The 16,355-nt window shown below is 40.1% G+C and overlaps 1 protein-coding gene across 2 annotated transcripts in view; it reads left to right on the top strand.

Annotated features, from left to right (window-relative positions):
- The first annotated feature begins 5,082 nt into the window (after nt 1-5,082).
- CDK17 (cyclin dependent kinase 17) overlaps nt 5,083-16,355 on the top strand; it is a 91,240-nt gene continuing 79,967 nt past the window's right edge. The window contains exon 1 of one of the 2 annotated variants that reach the window (XM_050323435.1): nt 5,083-5,401. The gene's annotated coding sequence lies outside the window, so the exon portion shown is untranslated. The remainder of the gene's footprint in view (nt 5,402-16,355) is intronic. The other variant, XM_050323436.1, reaches the window with a different exon arrangement.

Genomic DNA, 16,355 nt, shown 5'->3' with positions numbered 1-16,355 from the left:
TTCTGACACCTATAGTCTTGTAACTGCAGGAGGCTCCATGTATTTAGTACTTCAATTTCAAATTCTCTAAGTATTTTGAACTGGCAATGGTACAAATGTTCTGAGACTCACTGATGGCATTTCTAATCAATTCAGTGAATAATGACTGCAAATTTCTATGAAGCAATTTACTTGCAATGAAGAAGAGAGATGCTTTCTATTCTGTCTGCAACACTGAACCTGCATGACAGAAACAGAGGAGAAGAATAGGAGTCTCTTCCCAGGACATTTCATAAAGCGAGAAGTGTATCGACGAATGGGACTTGAAAAGGAGAAGCGGCAGAGATGTGTATACACAAGTGACCAGTTTTCATTACCTGTAGATCTTCATTGTTTTGCTCAAAATCTTTTCATCAGTTTTACTCTCCAACACAAAATGTAAACAACATATAGATTAAAAAAAAAAGTTTCTATCACTAGGCTAGGGTTTAATAATGACCTATCATCTACTGCACAAACCTCATTTACAGACAATCTACAGAAAATACTTAACCATTTCCTATCTCAGTATGGTAATTGCACTGGGTTGAGGTAGGCCTAATATCTTGTGTTTTGAAAAGCAGGATGTCCTGCCTTTCAGAGCAGTAGTAGAGAAATAAAGGAGTGCCTAGTGTTTGTTTGCACACTCAGGCAGAACTGTACAAAAAAATCTCTCTCCGTGTTATTAACTTCCTTTTACAAGGATTAAGCTGACTCTTGCTGAAGTCAATAGAAATACTTCATTTACATTAGCTGGAGGAATCTCCAACTGGAGAAAATAATAATCAAGAGAAAGCAAGCAATGAAACTAGATTTTCCACTAAAGCAATGCTCCAGATCCCACAACTGGTAGACATTTTGTAAATTCAAGTCCCAGAAATACCAAATATAAGTAAAAGCATCAACTCAGGTTTTGTAAAGATACAAAAATTATTATCTTCATGAATTACAAATATTCTTCAAAATTTAGAAATACAAGGTATTACAAGAAATTCAAGGTACAAATAAGAAACAATATTTAAGTAGCATTCTGATAGGATAATGTGAAGTTAACTAAGAGGTTAAGCAACATAAAGGAAGAAAACAGTGACAATGGTATCTCATATGTATGTCATGTCATATATTACAAATAATTATATGCTAATAAATAACAAAATAGAGATAGGGAATATGGATAGGATGGCACAGACCTTCCAGTTATGGTAATTTCTCCAGCAGTTGATCAGTCTCCAAACACCTGTATTACTACAAAAATTAAAATCTCAATGAACACCCCACTATTTGCACTTTCCTGCTTGGCAAAAAGCAAGGTTTACAAAAACAAATAGTAGCTTTCCCTCTTTCTATGTGAAATATACAGTGCAACTAAATTAAAGTGCAGCTAAGTCAATGACCAGTTAACAGTGACTGAAATCATGGTAGAAATGGTTACAGCTCTTGTTAGCAGACAAAACTTTTGTTTCTTGCAAGGGTGACCTCCTTCTCGTTGCTACTTCCTGCTTCCATTCATTCAAAGAGGAAGGGGTTTGGTCTTCGACTGAGGTAAGAGAATTTTACTTTTTTGAGCCTAAAGGCCTTGTACCAAATCCAAGTAACCTGGAAAACACTCTATATGAATACCAACCTTGATATAAGAAAGCAAGAAACTATCTTAATTTGATTATTTTAAATGGATTGAAGTTTGCGTAGGTAGAAGACAATCATCACACAAAGGAGTGCTACACAGACTAATATAAAAATAGCTCCTGCTGTGAGGAGAACAATAGCTCTGTTACTTTTCTCGGAGCACAGATACAATTAGTTAGAGGATATTGCTTTCTTCAGAAATTTTTGGCATCCAATAGAAAAAAACAATTGCATTTCAAAACAGAATATTGTATTTGAAAATCATTTCCTCTTTTAATAACCTGCCAAGACTTTCAGTCTTTCCCCTGCAAATGAACACATCCCTTGTAGTTTAGCACAATGCTTTCCCTCACTGCTGGCTGATTGCGAGGTTGCTGACTCCTGATGCTGTGACACAGAATCCTGAGCCTGGTTTTTGGCAGGAAAATAACTGCTTTCCACATACACCATGTGAAAAATGCATACGTTTCTGTAAGGTTTCCACCTGCTGTTATGTGAACTCCACTGATTTAACTCCTATACTTTTACTGTCACAGGAAAACTGTGTACTTTTGTTCAATAAATGCAGAGGTAAAGCCAGTAGATTCATTTTCAAAGCAGGAAATCTCAGTCCCCTGACAGCACTGTATTCCTACTGCTGGATTTATATTCTAATGGTTGATGTAGATTTCATCAGATTGTCCAGTGGCAATAATTCATTCCATGTAACCTGGGTGTATTCCATTCTCACTGGCTTAGAGAGCAGACCTATTGCACTCACCAGCCAATCCATCTTAAACTAGTTTAAAATATTAATAATCATGGTTAGCTAGATGGAAATATGATTGATTGCTACATAATCCACTAAATGATAAAACAAATCAATAGATGTAGCTATAAAACCAGGCCTATGGGATAAATTAATCAAAATCAGTGCCTACATTTCAAACTTAACGTCTGTCACTCTGCCTTGCTTCTGTACCGTCTTTTGCCCAGATGTGAAAATCTTAGTCTGAGGACATGAAGTAGTGGCAGATACAATGACCAAATGGATATCAAGTGTTACAAACCCTTCCCTCTTAATAACTAATTATTCTCCCATTACAAGTGGAAAACCTTAAAATACTCTCATTACACTGCAATCAGTGTTGACCCCTAGGGTTTCTCATCCTAACTGCTTATTTTTTTAGTTTCTTCTTTTGTTTGCCATAATTACTTTTCTTGTCATAACAGAAGTATCAACAGCAAACATGAATATGTATCAAGTAAAACAAGCATCTTTTAGTGATATTTTTAATACTTAAAAACATGGCTGCATAAACTTCCACCTTCTCTCTGTACCTCATATATGGAACAGCATTTACTTGGATGTGCTGCAATAAACGCACTCATTGCTGTGTTGTCTCACAAACTTGTTTCACAAATCAAGTATATAGTAACAAACTTGCACACTATCATTTATAATTATATTACTTACCCAAAATTGAATAAGATAAAACAAAACACACATCATCTTGCTAGCATTCAAAGATTAGGACAACTGGTAGGTCTAGCTAGAACTGGTAGTTCCTGAGCTTTAAAGGAGATCTGTAAGGAGTATCTTTGCATTACCAGGAAGTTCAAAGCTTGAGTGTCTGCTTTCCCTGTGTTATTAAAAATCCCACACGTTTTGCAAATATAAGGTAGCTATCCTACATCTTGAAAACATTCAGAAATACCTTGGTAGTCATGTTTTGTCTGTAGAAACAGCAAGTTTGTTTCTGACTCATATTTACTTCTTTTTTATCCTAAACCAATTTCACTAGAGGTCTACATCAGTATGAGCAAAGTGAATTTCTGTGCATGTAAGAAGTGGTTTCATGCTTGCACTCCTTTTTTAGGCAAGAGCAAATCACTTCTGTTTACTGGGAAACATACTCGTCTGTATTCTGGTTTGCTTGTGCTGTTGGAAGGGTCAACAGAGCTGGAAGCAGGGGAATTTTCAGCTGGCACTGCTCCTGTGAAGGCAGCTCCCACTTGGCCCTACTGTGGAGAAGGACTGGTTAGCATAAGCTGCATATGGAGTTCCTCAAGATCAGGAGCTTGCTGCTGCTGCAAATTAATATATATGCTGGTCTCCACCTAGACAGCACACGCAGATCTGCCTGCAGAACGAAGGAGCTTCGGCCTCCCTCAGCACTCACAGCAGTGGGGTGAAGCGAAGACCTGCAAGACCTGTGAGTGAGTTCAGAGCCTGTGATATGACCTGGCATATTCAGTCAGTAACCCTGGTTTCCACGAGGGTGGGCAAAGGCCCTGTGACACTGAACTTGAGCTGAAAAAGTAAGAGAGCAGGCAGGCAGCAAGGATCAGCAGATGTCCAAAAGGAAAAAAAATAAACAATTTGCCAAATTCCAGCCTAAGTGTACCTATGATCTGGTACTTGGAGTTCAAACCCATGTCACTTAAATTACTTCAGATTTGGCCTTCCTGATAGATCTTGCTCTTTGTGTGGTGGAAATGTGAAAACAACAGTGCAGAATAGCTGGCCCCCAAGACTAGCTTTTAGGTCTTGCTCATTAACACAGAGCCTAAGAAATTTGGGGCTGGAAAGGGCTGAGAAGTGAGGAAACACACACAATCACTTTGAAGGGAAAAAGATTCAAAGCACAGGAAGGCAGCATAGTTGGTGCTGGCAGAACAATCACAGTGCAGACAAGAGGGATAGTACAGGGACCATGAATGCAGGAGACAAAGGAAATAAAGTACCGCAAGAATAAATGTGGAAAAACATGAGTTAGAAATCGATCTAAAAAGCCACACGATTTCCCTTCAGTTACTGATGTGTCAGCCGTGGGAAGGGGGAAGCAGGGGGGATGCCTCAGAGATGAGCTAAATCGCCCCACAAACCCAAGAGGAAACGCTGCCAGAAACCGGAAAAAATGAAACGAGCAAACGGCCCTTTCTCACCCTGCCCTCCCCGAAACCGCTCAGGGGGACCCCTCGGTCGGCCAGCAGCGGGCAAGGCCTCGGGGCGGTTTCCCTGGAGCGTCTGCCGAGCAGACCCACTTCCTCCCGCAGGAGGCGGCGGCCGCGCAGGGCCGCTGAGAGCAAGGAACGGCGGCGGCGGCAGCGCCCCGCTCGGCTCGGCTCGGCTCAGCCGGGCTCCCCCGCAGCGGGGAGGGCGGCCCAGGGAAGCGCTGCAGCAGCCCCCGCTGCCCGCCCGAGGCATTCCCCGCGGCGCGGGCCCCGCGCTCCGGCCTGACCCCCGCGCTCGCCGCGCAGCCGCCGGCTCAGCGGGGCTGCCGCCAGGTGTCGCCGGCGCCCGGGCGTCCCCGGCCCCTCCTGCGCCCGGAGCCGGCGGGGCTGGCTCAGTGCGAGCGGGCGGAGGCGTCAGCCCGCAGCGGGGACGCGCAGCCTAGCCCGGCTCGCCTCGGCTCGCCCCTTCTTCGCACACCCCCGCGGCCGGGCCCGGCTCGGCTGACGCTCTCGGCACCGCCAGCGGCCGGCCGAGAGGCTCCCGACCACGGCCTGCGGCCGCTCTCCGGCGGCGGCAGCGGGGAGCCTTGGCGAGGCGAAGGCTGCTGCGGCGGCGGGGGGAGCAGCCATGTTGGAGCGGGGAATAAAGTGACTTTCCTCGGGGAGGGAGCTCGGCCGGCGGCGGCGAAGGCACTCAGGGCAGCCAGGGGACGGAGGGGTTCGGCTCCCGGCGGCCAGATACCGCTCCTGGGCGGAGGAGAAGGGGAAGGAGAAGGGGGAGAGGAACCGCCCCCGGACCCGCGGAGCTCCGGCGCTGCTGGTGAGTGGTGGCTGCTCATTGTCTCCCGGCCCCGGGGTGCGGGTCCGGCTCGCGGGGGGTGTCGGCTCTCGGCCCGCGGTGCGCGGGACGTGGCGGGGGTGATGTGACAGCCCGGCCCCGCAGGAGCGGGGGCAGCGGTGGGGGAGCGCCCCGCGGGAGGGCCGGGGGCCGCCCGGGAGCCCTCGGGGACGGGCAGGGCCGCTCGGCGCCCCCGGGCAGGGTCGGGCCGGGCTGTGGGGGATTTCCGCTGCCCGGTGGCCGCTGGGAGCGGCTCCGCGGGGGCCGGGGGGCAGCTCCGGCAGGCTGAGCGCTCTGCGAGGGGAGCCCAGGGAAGCCGGGCGAGAGGGGTGAGTCGGGGCTGCGAGCCCCTGAGCACCGCCGGGATTTTTTGGTGAGCTTGCGTTCGTCACCGTCCTTTCCCACCGCCTCCACCTCTTCAAGCGAGGCAGCGTTCTCCTGACAGCTCTTCTCCTCGCAGCCTCCGCACGTATGACACATTCGCTCCTATTGCAGGTCGCCCCCCACACGCACACCCAAAATATATAGGTTTCAGTGCGTGGAAACAGGAGTTTTTGTGCCCTGAGCTTTGAGTTCGAAGATGACAGGATACGTGAACACTGGCTGACCCTGAACTTCTCTGAACTCCTCCCTCCCCTTCCTCTCTCTCGTATATGTAATGGCTTGAGACCAGTGAGAGCAAAATGGTTCTCTCCAAAGGCCGGGGAAAAATCGTGTGGAATTACGTTTATTTTATATTTAGTGGAAATTTTTTACACCCACCAGTGCCAGTGTACCATGTTCATAGGAATGGATTAGCTGTTGCATTAGAAGAATGCTGACCTTGATCCCCTTTGTCTTTTCTGCAACAATTTTGGGAGCTGGCTGGAGTTGTCTTCAACTCATTGCCGTATTTGGCACTTTACTAACGGTGGTTAACATTATTATGGGCGTTATGAGCAAAACGGGGATGAGTTATATCATAGTCCAACTCAATAATTTAAAAAGCATTCACTTCCTTTTTTTATTTTTTAATTTTGGTGAATAATTTATATTAGTTTTGTAATTTAACAGAAGATCAATAGCAACTTTCTTGTAGCTATCACGGCATAGATGTAAGGAGAAGCCTGGTTGGACGTTCTTCCATTTCTTCTCCCCGCCCTCTCCCTTCTTTTTTAATTGTATTAATTGAACTGGAAACTAGATCAGCAAAGGTTAAATACCGGGAAGATGCAGGGCAGAAGAAAATATTTATGAAAAGAGACTTAGTACCGAATCCAGCTTTGTTTTCTTGTTAGAACTGGGTAAAAATTAAATAGGTGATTGGGTATTTTATATGCTTAAGATGTTAAAGAAATTGCCATATTGCTTTGTTGTAAGAATTCTGTGTTCTTGTACACAGCTCTTGTTATTTATATCTGCACTTCAGTAAGTGACAGGAGGAAGGCTTGTTTTGAATAATTAACACACAAGTAACAGATACGAAAATGTCAAATCACATGTTTGAAATACATAGTGAAAAAGTCCCTTAAAAATTGCTTTTGCTTGGAAAACAAACTGAATTTACTTCTCCAGCATAGATAAACCATTATAATATTAACTTGACATTAAAAGGGACACATAAATTGGAAAGATGAAAGCATCTTTTTTTTTTTTTTGGTGGCATTATTTAAATACTGCTTTAATGATAATGACTCTGACTTACAAAAATCTGTAGAAAGGTTGATGCAGTGAAGTTCATACCTTTTGTTTGCATGTTCTATGGTGTAACCCTGTGTTTACCTGGGATAGAGCTTTACACAAATCAGGAGGTGGGTTCTGCCTACATCCGTACAGAAGAGTTTGCAAATTAGAGCCTGTGTTGTCTGAAGCAAATTATAGTTTGAAAGTGGCGAGTCATTTATTTTAAGCTTGGCTAAGGGTGTGCATTAATTGATCTTTTTAATATGTAGAATGCAACTAAGGTGTAGTGAAATACTTGATCTATAATTAGAAATATAATTCAGGTTGAGAAACAGATCAGGGCTGTGTATTTCCCCTGAATGGCTCTGGCTTCAATTTCTGCCTAGCACTGCAGTGTGAAAATATGATACAGCTTATGACAGGGATGTTAAGATGTTCTGTATGCCTGTTGTTACTGTTACGATGTGGAGCTCTTACAGTAAAACTGCAGAAATTTTTGGATGGCCTACTAACATAGAAGATCTTTGAATTTCTTAAATGACAACTGCTGCTAGGGAAAAAACCAGAATACTTCACTGCTCTTAATAAGTTTTGGTTCTGCGCAGTACATTTGAGTAATTACACCCTAAAAGGCTTCGTTGGAGTCCGATTCAGTGAACAGTCTACATTATAATCTTTCTCTGAATTTGGTCTTTATCCTCTTTTCATGTTAATGAAAGCTGTTGATATTTCACATACTAATCAGCTTTTATTTGTTGTCCAAGGAAGCTAATCAACTGTAGTCTAAAAACACATATATACTAGTTTTGTTCTTATTGAATGCATTATCTCGTAGGATGTGCAAATGGACAAGATCATGTCTAAAAATCAAGCTCAATAGTAATAAAGCTTTTCTTGTGTAAATTCACTAAATATTGCTTAAAGTTCTTAAGTTACAGATATCTTCAGTTGTTAGCTACATGCCTTTTAATGCTTACTTTTTTATTTTTGCAGCAAGCTCTGAATAGCTCTGAGGCAGCTGGACAGAACTGTGATCAGTGGCACTGCAGAATTTGATTAATACACTACTGCATAACTTTAGCATGTAAAAATGCTTTTGAAATGCCAAGTGTTTACTTGACAGTTAGACTTTACATCTAAAGGACAAACTAAGCCAATCTATTGCTAGTAATCACTGTCCTTTTTTTTGCAGTGCATGTAATTATAGCAATATACACCTTCTGAGTATGAGAACTAAATTATTTGTTTTTGGTACCTGTTCACATATTGATATAGAGACTTGGATGTTAGAAGTAAAATTATTTTATGTTTAAATATGTTGATCACTAGACAAAAATTTTACTTTTAAAAAACAAGTCTAGGCCTAGGGGGCTTTTTAATAAACTTTCTAAATATTTTATATCCTCTATCTATACCTTCTGGGCCCTAGTAATGTTTTCCCCCACGAAGCAAGAAAGAACAGGGCTTCCTCCAGAAATACCTGCTAATGGTATGGGATGTTTTCTTTTACCTGTGTATTTTGTGAAGAGTTGTGATGCCCTTTTGACAGCTTCTATCTGAAGAGTGAAAGTTAATGCTTGTTTGGACAAATAAGTTTTTGTAATTCTGTATTGAATACAAATCCATATATACACACTTTTAACTAACTTGATGGATTGGCAATCCTTTCAGAGTTTTTGGTTTCCTGGATTCCTTTTAGCAGCGATGTCAACTCCAGAGTTTAGTAGAACTGGTTAATTAGAACATCTACAAACAGCGATTTAAACCTCGAGTGATTAACCACTGATGTTGATAGTCACAGGGAATAAACAAAACTGGAACTTGGGCTAATTTGCCAACTTGGAACACAAGAACATTTGGAAGAGAGAAAAAAAAAAAGAATTCTTTTTTTCTATGATCCACTTGAATGGAAAACAATAACCTTAATGGATGCATAGATCAGGTAATGTGTATTGGACTGGCTTTTGATACATCCGTCCTTGGATAATAAGGCTTTTGCCACATCCATGGAGATCACTAAACCCTGTGTTTGGGTGTAAATATAATATAGTAAAATACTGTAGACTCATTGATACTGGACATCATTGTAATTCTGCTTTACTGGCATATTTGGGCTTTTGTGGCCTAGTGCCTGTTTTTAAAGGATTAGAGATGTCATTCACTAGGAGACATCAGTTTATCAGGTGTGTTATGCATAAGCATGAATGCTGGAGAAAAAAGAAATGTGACAGCAGCATCCTCAGTGCAGCAGCAGAAGAAATAACTGTCAAGTCACGTTTAATTTTTCATGTGGTAGGACAGAATTAGGCTTAATGATTTTAAGAAGACTGAAAAGTATCTACTTTATAACATTTTTAACTAAACACTCAAAGGCTTCTCTGGATTGCAGGACAATTTTCTGCTTGCTTATTTCAGTAATACCTTAAAAATGCAGTAAGCTGAAGGATAGTTTTATCCTAGGTTTTGATTCTGACCTTTTTTCCCTATTTTTTTTTTTAAATTTATCTTCTCTGGAACAGCTTGCTGGGCATATATTATGTTGATCAGGGCTACGTTATTATACCAGAACAAAGAAATTACGTGTCTTAGAGTTGCATTCCTAGCAACAGTTCTTACCTGTCTTTAATTTTAGGTTGAACTTGTATCTTGCATTAGTGAATGTTACTTTCTGCCCTCTAATCATATTTCATGTAATTATAATCTGTACCTTGTAATTGCACTCCTTTCTCTGACTGCTGTTGTTTTCAAAGGTTTGGTAGAGTTGCATGATGATCTCTGATTTTTAACATGTGCATTTTGTCAGCTTCACTAAGGATACTTGCATGCTTTCAGTTTGTATTTAAGTTGTCAGAATCATGACATTCTCTTCTTTGCTTGGTGGATTAGAGCATTTTGCAGGCACATAGCTGTACTGATACAGTAATATCGTAGTCAAGTGCCGTAACCTGCATAGTCTTTCAGAAATTTCTCTTCCAAGTGTTTCTGACTTCCTATTCTTAACTTACACGGAAGTATCTTTGTTTGTTTGGATGTTGTTTAGGTACGTGCAATATGTCTTTATACAACGGTCATTAAAGTTAACATTTAATGAGGTTTACAGTAATGAGTATTAATTAGTGTTCACTGAAATAAATGTATTTATGAAATATGGATTACTGAGAATTAGTAGTCATCAGTATCATCATTAGTCATCAGCAAACCCATTGTCCTGTAATTGAGAGAAAACTGTTTGGGTTAAAAAGTTACAGTTACCTATAGGTCAGTTTGCAAAAAATGTGAAGAAGCCAGTTTACAAAAGTATGAAGAAGTTGAAGTTGAGATCAGTTAATATGATTGGTAAGAGAGGCCAAAGGCTATGATGAGGAAAACCCGTTCTATGGCCAACCATTACAATAAGGCAAGGTGTATTTTAGGAGGAAATTGAATTTTAACAAGGCCATTAGCCTTTTAGAAATGTAAAAAAAATGTTAGCATTTGTTCTTAGAATAGGTTGATGTTCATTAAATACTGCTGTTCATAAATAAACCAGCTGATAGTCATATGTGGCTCTCTGAGACTTCCACAGAGAACCCAAAAGGTTTTAAACAGCTGCCACTGAAGTTGTGTGGTAAGTATTGTAAAAGTTTATAGGGCATTTTCTGGAATGGTAATGCTGGTCACATTTCTCAGTATGTCTCAGAACACTGAGAAATTGTGTCATTTTTGCACAATGTAAGGTTTCTTTCAGTGGTTTTAAAAGTTAGGAATAAGCACAGTAATGGATATTGACGGAGCAGGAGTTTAAGAAAATAGCTCTCGCTCAACATATATTTACAGAGGACCGATCTTGTGAAATTAACTTCTGGTTCTCTTGATAAGATTAAAAAATTTGTTTGGTATGTTGTTGATATTGCAGACAGGCTTCTCTGAAACTTTTTACTTGGCTGTTACATGGAATTTTGATTATAAGGAACTAGAATGAGAGATCAAGTGTCTACATATGAAATGGTTTAGAATCTGGTGGATAATATGAATCAAGTGGTTAACTATAAATAGTTGCTGTTACGTAACTGCATGTGGTGAGGGCTCCTCATCGTCAAAGTACGTTCCCGAAGGGGCACGGGGAAACCTACTCAGTGCCAGCTGCTGGGCATTGCCACTAATGACGTGAAAGCCAATGAAAATTGCTGATGATTTTTGTAGCTCGCAGAAAACTGCGAAAACAATAGACACTGCAGCATGGGTAATGAACACAGGGTGGATGCTTGGTAAAATGGCAGTTTCCTGATTGTTTACTTGATGTGGTATTTTATATCAGGCTTTAAGAGACTGAATACAGTGTGCTAACTTTTAAAAATAAATTAGTTATATTTTGTGATTGAATCACATTTAAGCGGTTATTAATGTTACCTTTTAGCTTGGGTATTTATTTTCTAAAGGTTTCAAATGGTTTTTTGTGTATAATACAGAACAGATATTAAGTGTTGATCTTCATTCAGTATGTGGGTTTTAGGGAAAGCTTTTATTTTGAAAGTATAATAATAGAAGTAATTATATGAAAGAGGAGGAAAAACAGTTATGAAATAATAGATTGCATTTTATATTTTCATCAGTTTTCCATATGTTTTGGAGCAAAGTTGAATTTCTGAATGTAGAATTTGTAAATGTTCTGTGTAGACCAAAAAAGATGTGGCCATATACGTATTTAACTGGGGAAAATTAAAAACCTTTTTTCAGTCTGTCCTTAGTTTATTACCAGCGCAGCTTCCTCTGTTCTTTCTCTCTTTGTCAGGATCTGGTTGTCATAACCAGCAGTAGAGTATTTACATATGGAGGGGGCTTGTTTCTTTCTTAACCACCATTCAGTCTTAAAGCCGTGTCATAAATATGTTACTAAATTGTTTAAGCTTCTGCTTGTAGAGTGCAAAACTGTTTCGTAATTCACTTTATTTATGTTTGCTCTGGAAGCTAAATATAAAACTAAGGTCTTCCTATATGACTATGGGAGACTAAGCTTGGGCTGGTGCTGCCTGTGAATGACTTTGTTACTCCACAGACAGTTCAGTCTGGAATAAGTTTGGCACTATTGCTCAAAGCTGTGGTGGTTTTCCCCTTCGCTGGCTACTCTCTCATCCACTCGCTCCTGCCCTTGTACCAACAGGTGTCTTGTGACTGTCGGGGAACGAAGGAGGTTACAGTAGCTATTTGGGTTCAACTTTACTTTTGTGTTTACCTGTAAATAATAGTCACTCTCTGCAGAATCAATGGAAAAACAGCAGTTTGTAATTATTTATTTTTTTTAAATATCCTGAGCAGATGGGAGGGGAAACTTCCTGTGTACAGATAGGAAAGGAGGTGCTCAGCTGCTAAATATATCAATCATATATTCTATACTAATATCTTTTAAAAATTACATGTAAAACAGCAGCTTAGAAGCTTACTTTGGTACTCAGTAAGAAGGGACAGTGGGGAAATAGTTACTGATAAATCTTATAAGATACATTCTTAATTTTTAATATGAGTACATCTTGGAAGTGAAAGTTATGAAAGGCAATAGGAGTTGTGGAAAACGCTAGCATTGGAGGAAAGAAACCTGAGAAAACTAAAAGTATTTATTCATACAAATAATATTTAAAAACTGAACTACATAAGGTGAAATTGAGCTACAGAAGGAGTTTGAAAAATTTTGGAACATGCAAAAATAAAAAATCACTTAATAACTATAATATTTGTATTTTAAAGGAGCCCAGTAGTGGAGTTGTGCAGGGTCCTTGTTTTTTCTTCTGAAAAACTGGTTACCTTTGGAGAGACTAGATGAGATCTTTGGCTTCATGGAAGGTGTAGTTTGGATGTAAAACACTGAAATTTACAATGAGTGTTCTTAAAGAGTGAGAAAAATGTCCTGCACAAATACTCAGGTAAAGCAATTTCAGAGGCAATTGCAAAAATTGAAGATTCTCCATAATGTTTCTTTACTTTTGTCAGTGTGATTCAGTAGGTTATGGCAAAGAAGGAAAATATTTTGAAGCTTGTGCTATTTACCTTCAGGATTAAACAAGATAAACAGCTTACAGTGTTCCCATATGCACAAGTCACAGTATTTTTAAACCCGCTGCTTGTAATTCTGGGTTGTTTATCAGGGAATACAGTTAACCTAAATGTTTTTTGGAGGCTTGTTTCTGGTACAACTCAGTATAATTCTCAAAAACAAAGTGTTTGATCCATGAGCCAAAAAAATAGCTTTAAAATGTATTAGGCAGAAGGCAGCTTTTAGTTACTAAGCATACTCTTTTTATTTTATTTTATTTTATTTTATTATTCTGGACAGCACAGAAGAAACAACATAGTGGTGTATAGTAATTGGTTTGCTCAGTATTTAAGTGCTTTTCTTCTTGAATCATGCAGTTTTAGTAATGTAGGAGCAAAGTAGATTATGAGTTCTGAAGGTTTGAGTTTGATATGCTTTGGTATTAAGCTTAGTTACTGGATTTTAAAATGTTTTTGGGTTTAGTTTATGTATGAAGTGTTGAGTACTTCGTAAGTAAATAAGAGTTCTGAACCTGCTTCCTTTAAAATGGGCTTGTTATTTTTTTTCTGGTGGTTTTACATAATAGGAGTTTTGGTTTTCTGGTATTTGTGAATATTTCTGATAGTGATAGAGGCAGACATTAGTTGAAGATTTGAGTTGTTAGTTGTTTGTCCTTGTTAAAAGTTATTTTGGGAATGAAGGGATAGCCAGTGATCATTTTCACCTGTAGCTATGTCTTAACAGGAGCCCCTGGTGGTCTAGGGGGGTAAAGGCGCCGCGCTATCACCGCGGAGACCCGGGTTCGATTCCCGGTCAGGGCCACTCCCGGGCAGGTGGGGCTCGTTAGCCCTTAAAGGCAACCCACCTACGTCCTAAGGACCTCGCTGCCACCGTCCAAGCTCGCTTGGCCCCGGCAGATGAACCTTAGGATTAAAGGGTGGGCTCAGTTCCGCGCACACTGTGTCTCACCTAAAAAATCCAATGCGCAGGCTGGAAGGTGGAAAGACCTTCCCCGGATCTTCGCTCGCGAAGACTGGCCATTATTATTATGTCTTAACAAAATACCTGCATTCTTCTTAATGATCTGTTTCTAGGAGTGGGTAGATACAACCTGGATTTTTTTGTAAATGCATATGTCTATAATCAGTAGAGAGAAACAGGTTCAGAGGGTAATCCGAAGACCTTAATGTAGAACTGTCTCTCTTTCCACATTTACCTGCAAAGGAACCCATCACAGCCATTGTTTTTATATTGCAGCATAACAGTTTGAGCTGAATTAGGTGCTTACTTCAGAATAATTTTTGTTGCATCGGTAAATGGAAGAGGTTTCCACAACTATGTGCAAAGTACTGGAGGGAAGGGAGAGGGCAGGCGTTATGCAGTTGATGGTGAAGAAGGAAGAGAGTGTGGCTGGGGGATGGAGTCAAGCATTTTCTTACTAGTGGTGGGAAACTGTAAATTTCTGTAAATAAACTGTAAAATTGACTCTAGAACTGGTATGAAACTTTCTCCTAAGTGCCTCAGGTGCCTAAAGATGAACAGTGTCCCCTCCCCCTGCAATTTATGCATTTGGGTCTTTTAATATGTAAGCAATAAAACCTGCAGACTTTCTTTATTCGTCACTTCTTGCAAATGCTTATCATTAATTAAAATTCTAGTCACGTGAATAGTCGTGGTAGTATATTTTAATGTTGAAATAGGTTCCTGAATAATTTGTGTTCATTTTATGTCTTGCGGCAGTTTCAGAATCCAGGGTTGCAAAATAATAACTATCTGGTTTGGGTATTCTTGTGGTATGAGAACCTGGTTCTTAGAATATTTGTGTTCTGTGATAAAGTAAGCCTAGTGAAGATTTGGGTACATCCTACACCTGCAGTTGATGTTCGTTACTGACTTTTTAACAATATAACGCTGTATTTACATTTACATGTAATTTACATTTACATCTTTACATGATGGGATTGACATATCTGCTCTTGGTAACTGAAATTGTATCTTAACTCAGAGTTTGTATTTTTGATTTTGCTTGGAAGATAGGATGTAAAGTCTTTATTTTACTTGTATATTGGGAATTATTTTCTTGAGCTGATTAATGTTATTTGCCAAATTTTATGCTAGTTTAGATAACCTGTTGGAGATGTTATTTTAGGATATATCTGCAGCAGGCCTTGTGTAGTGACATTGGCCAGTTCTCATGAAAAGAAGTGCATCACTACCTAAAGATGTATGTAGGAGTGCATTCTACAATTTTTGGTTGCATGACTTGAGGCTTCTTAAAGATACTGATCTTTAGGGTGTGAGTGCTGAGGATGTTTTGAAAATCAGCCTTAACAGGGTTGTCTGCAGAGGCCTGTTAACAGAAAAAATACCCCAACGGTGTCGGAAAACTTTTTAAATTTTAGTAAATATTTCTAAGAAACAACTGAAGGAGAAGCAAAACTCGTGTATCTATAAAATACTAATAAGCCACCTTTATACTAATAGAATAGGCTAGCTTTCCTTTTTCTATGGCTAGGTGTTATCCCACTCTCAGCTTTTTATGCCAATGTAAATGAATCTAACCTGGATTGTTAAATCTACGTTAGTGCTTTATGTCTCAGTCTGGTTAATTGCACAGGGCCTCTTCCAGTCGTATGTCAGATAGAACTAACACATATGTAACCTCACTGCTTCCAGCCAGGTCTGAAATACAGATTTGGAAAGCAGCCCTGTTGACTGTCTTCTATAGGGAGTCTTCTCTCTTAACTGCATTTGGTATACAGAACTTTCAGTAGTAGACTGTTAAAAAAAAACCCACAAAGGTCTTTGTCACTGAAGGAGGAAAAAAGCCTCAAACGTCTGATAAAGCACAGGAAGCAAAATTGTTGACAAAGAAAATTCCTTTTCTGTATAGTCACTTTTATGAGAAGAGCCACACCCCAAAGGTAATATATTTAACTGTTGGTGGATCCTAGTAACATAATAGATTTTTTTTTTCTCTCTTGTATTCAGAGGTTTAAAAGGGATAGAGAAAATTATGTTGGTTTATATCCTTCCAGAGTTATTTGTGGTAGTTGCCACATTATTTGTATTACGTTCTAATTGTAATGTTTGCCTCTCCATTATGGTAAGAAGCTTTGGAAAAATAACATGTACCACTTTGTGCAGAAGTGGGAGACATGGATGATGGTTCTTTTATCTTGTTTAACTCCTGTCAAAGCTACTTCCACAGTGTGTACAAGTCTTGCCTTTTCTGCTAGGTAGTAATATTCCAGTTGGATTGAGTTA

The sequence above is a fragment of the Myiozetetes cayanensis genome, unplaced genomic scaffold, assembly GCF_022539395.1.
Source record: "Myiozetetes cayanensis isolate MyiCay16 unplaced genomic scaffold, myiCay2020 scf3, whole genome shotgun sequence".
Classification (NCBI taxonomy): Eukaryota; Metazoa; Chordata; class Aves; order Passeriformes; family Tyrannidae; genus Myiozetetes; species Myiozetetes cayanensis.
Note: the sequence above shows the minus strand (reverse complement) of the source record. Positions and strands in the feature narration are given on the sequence as shown.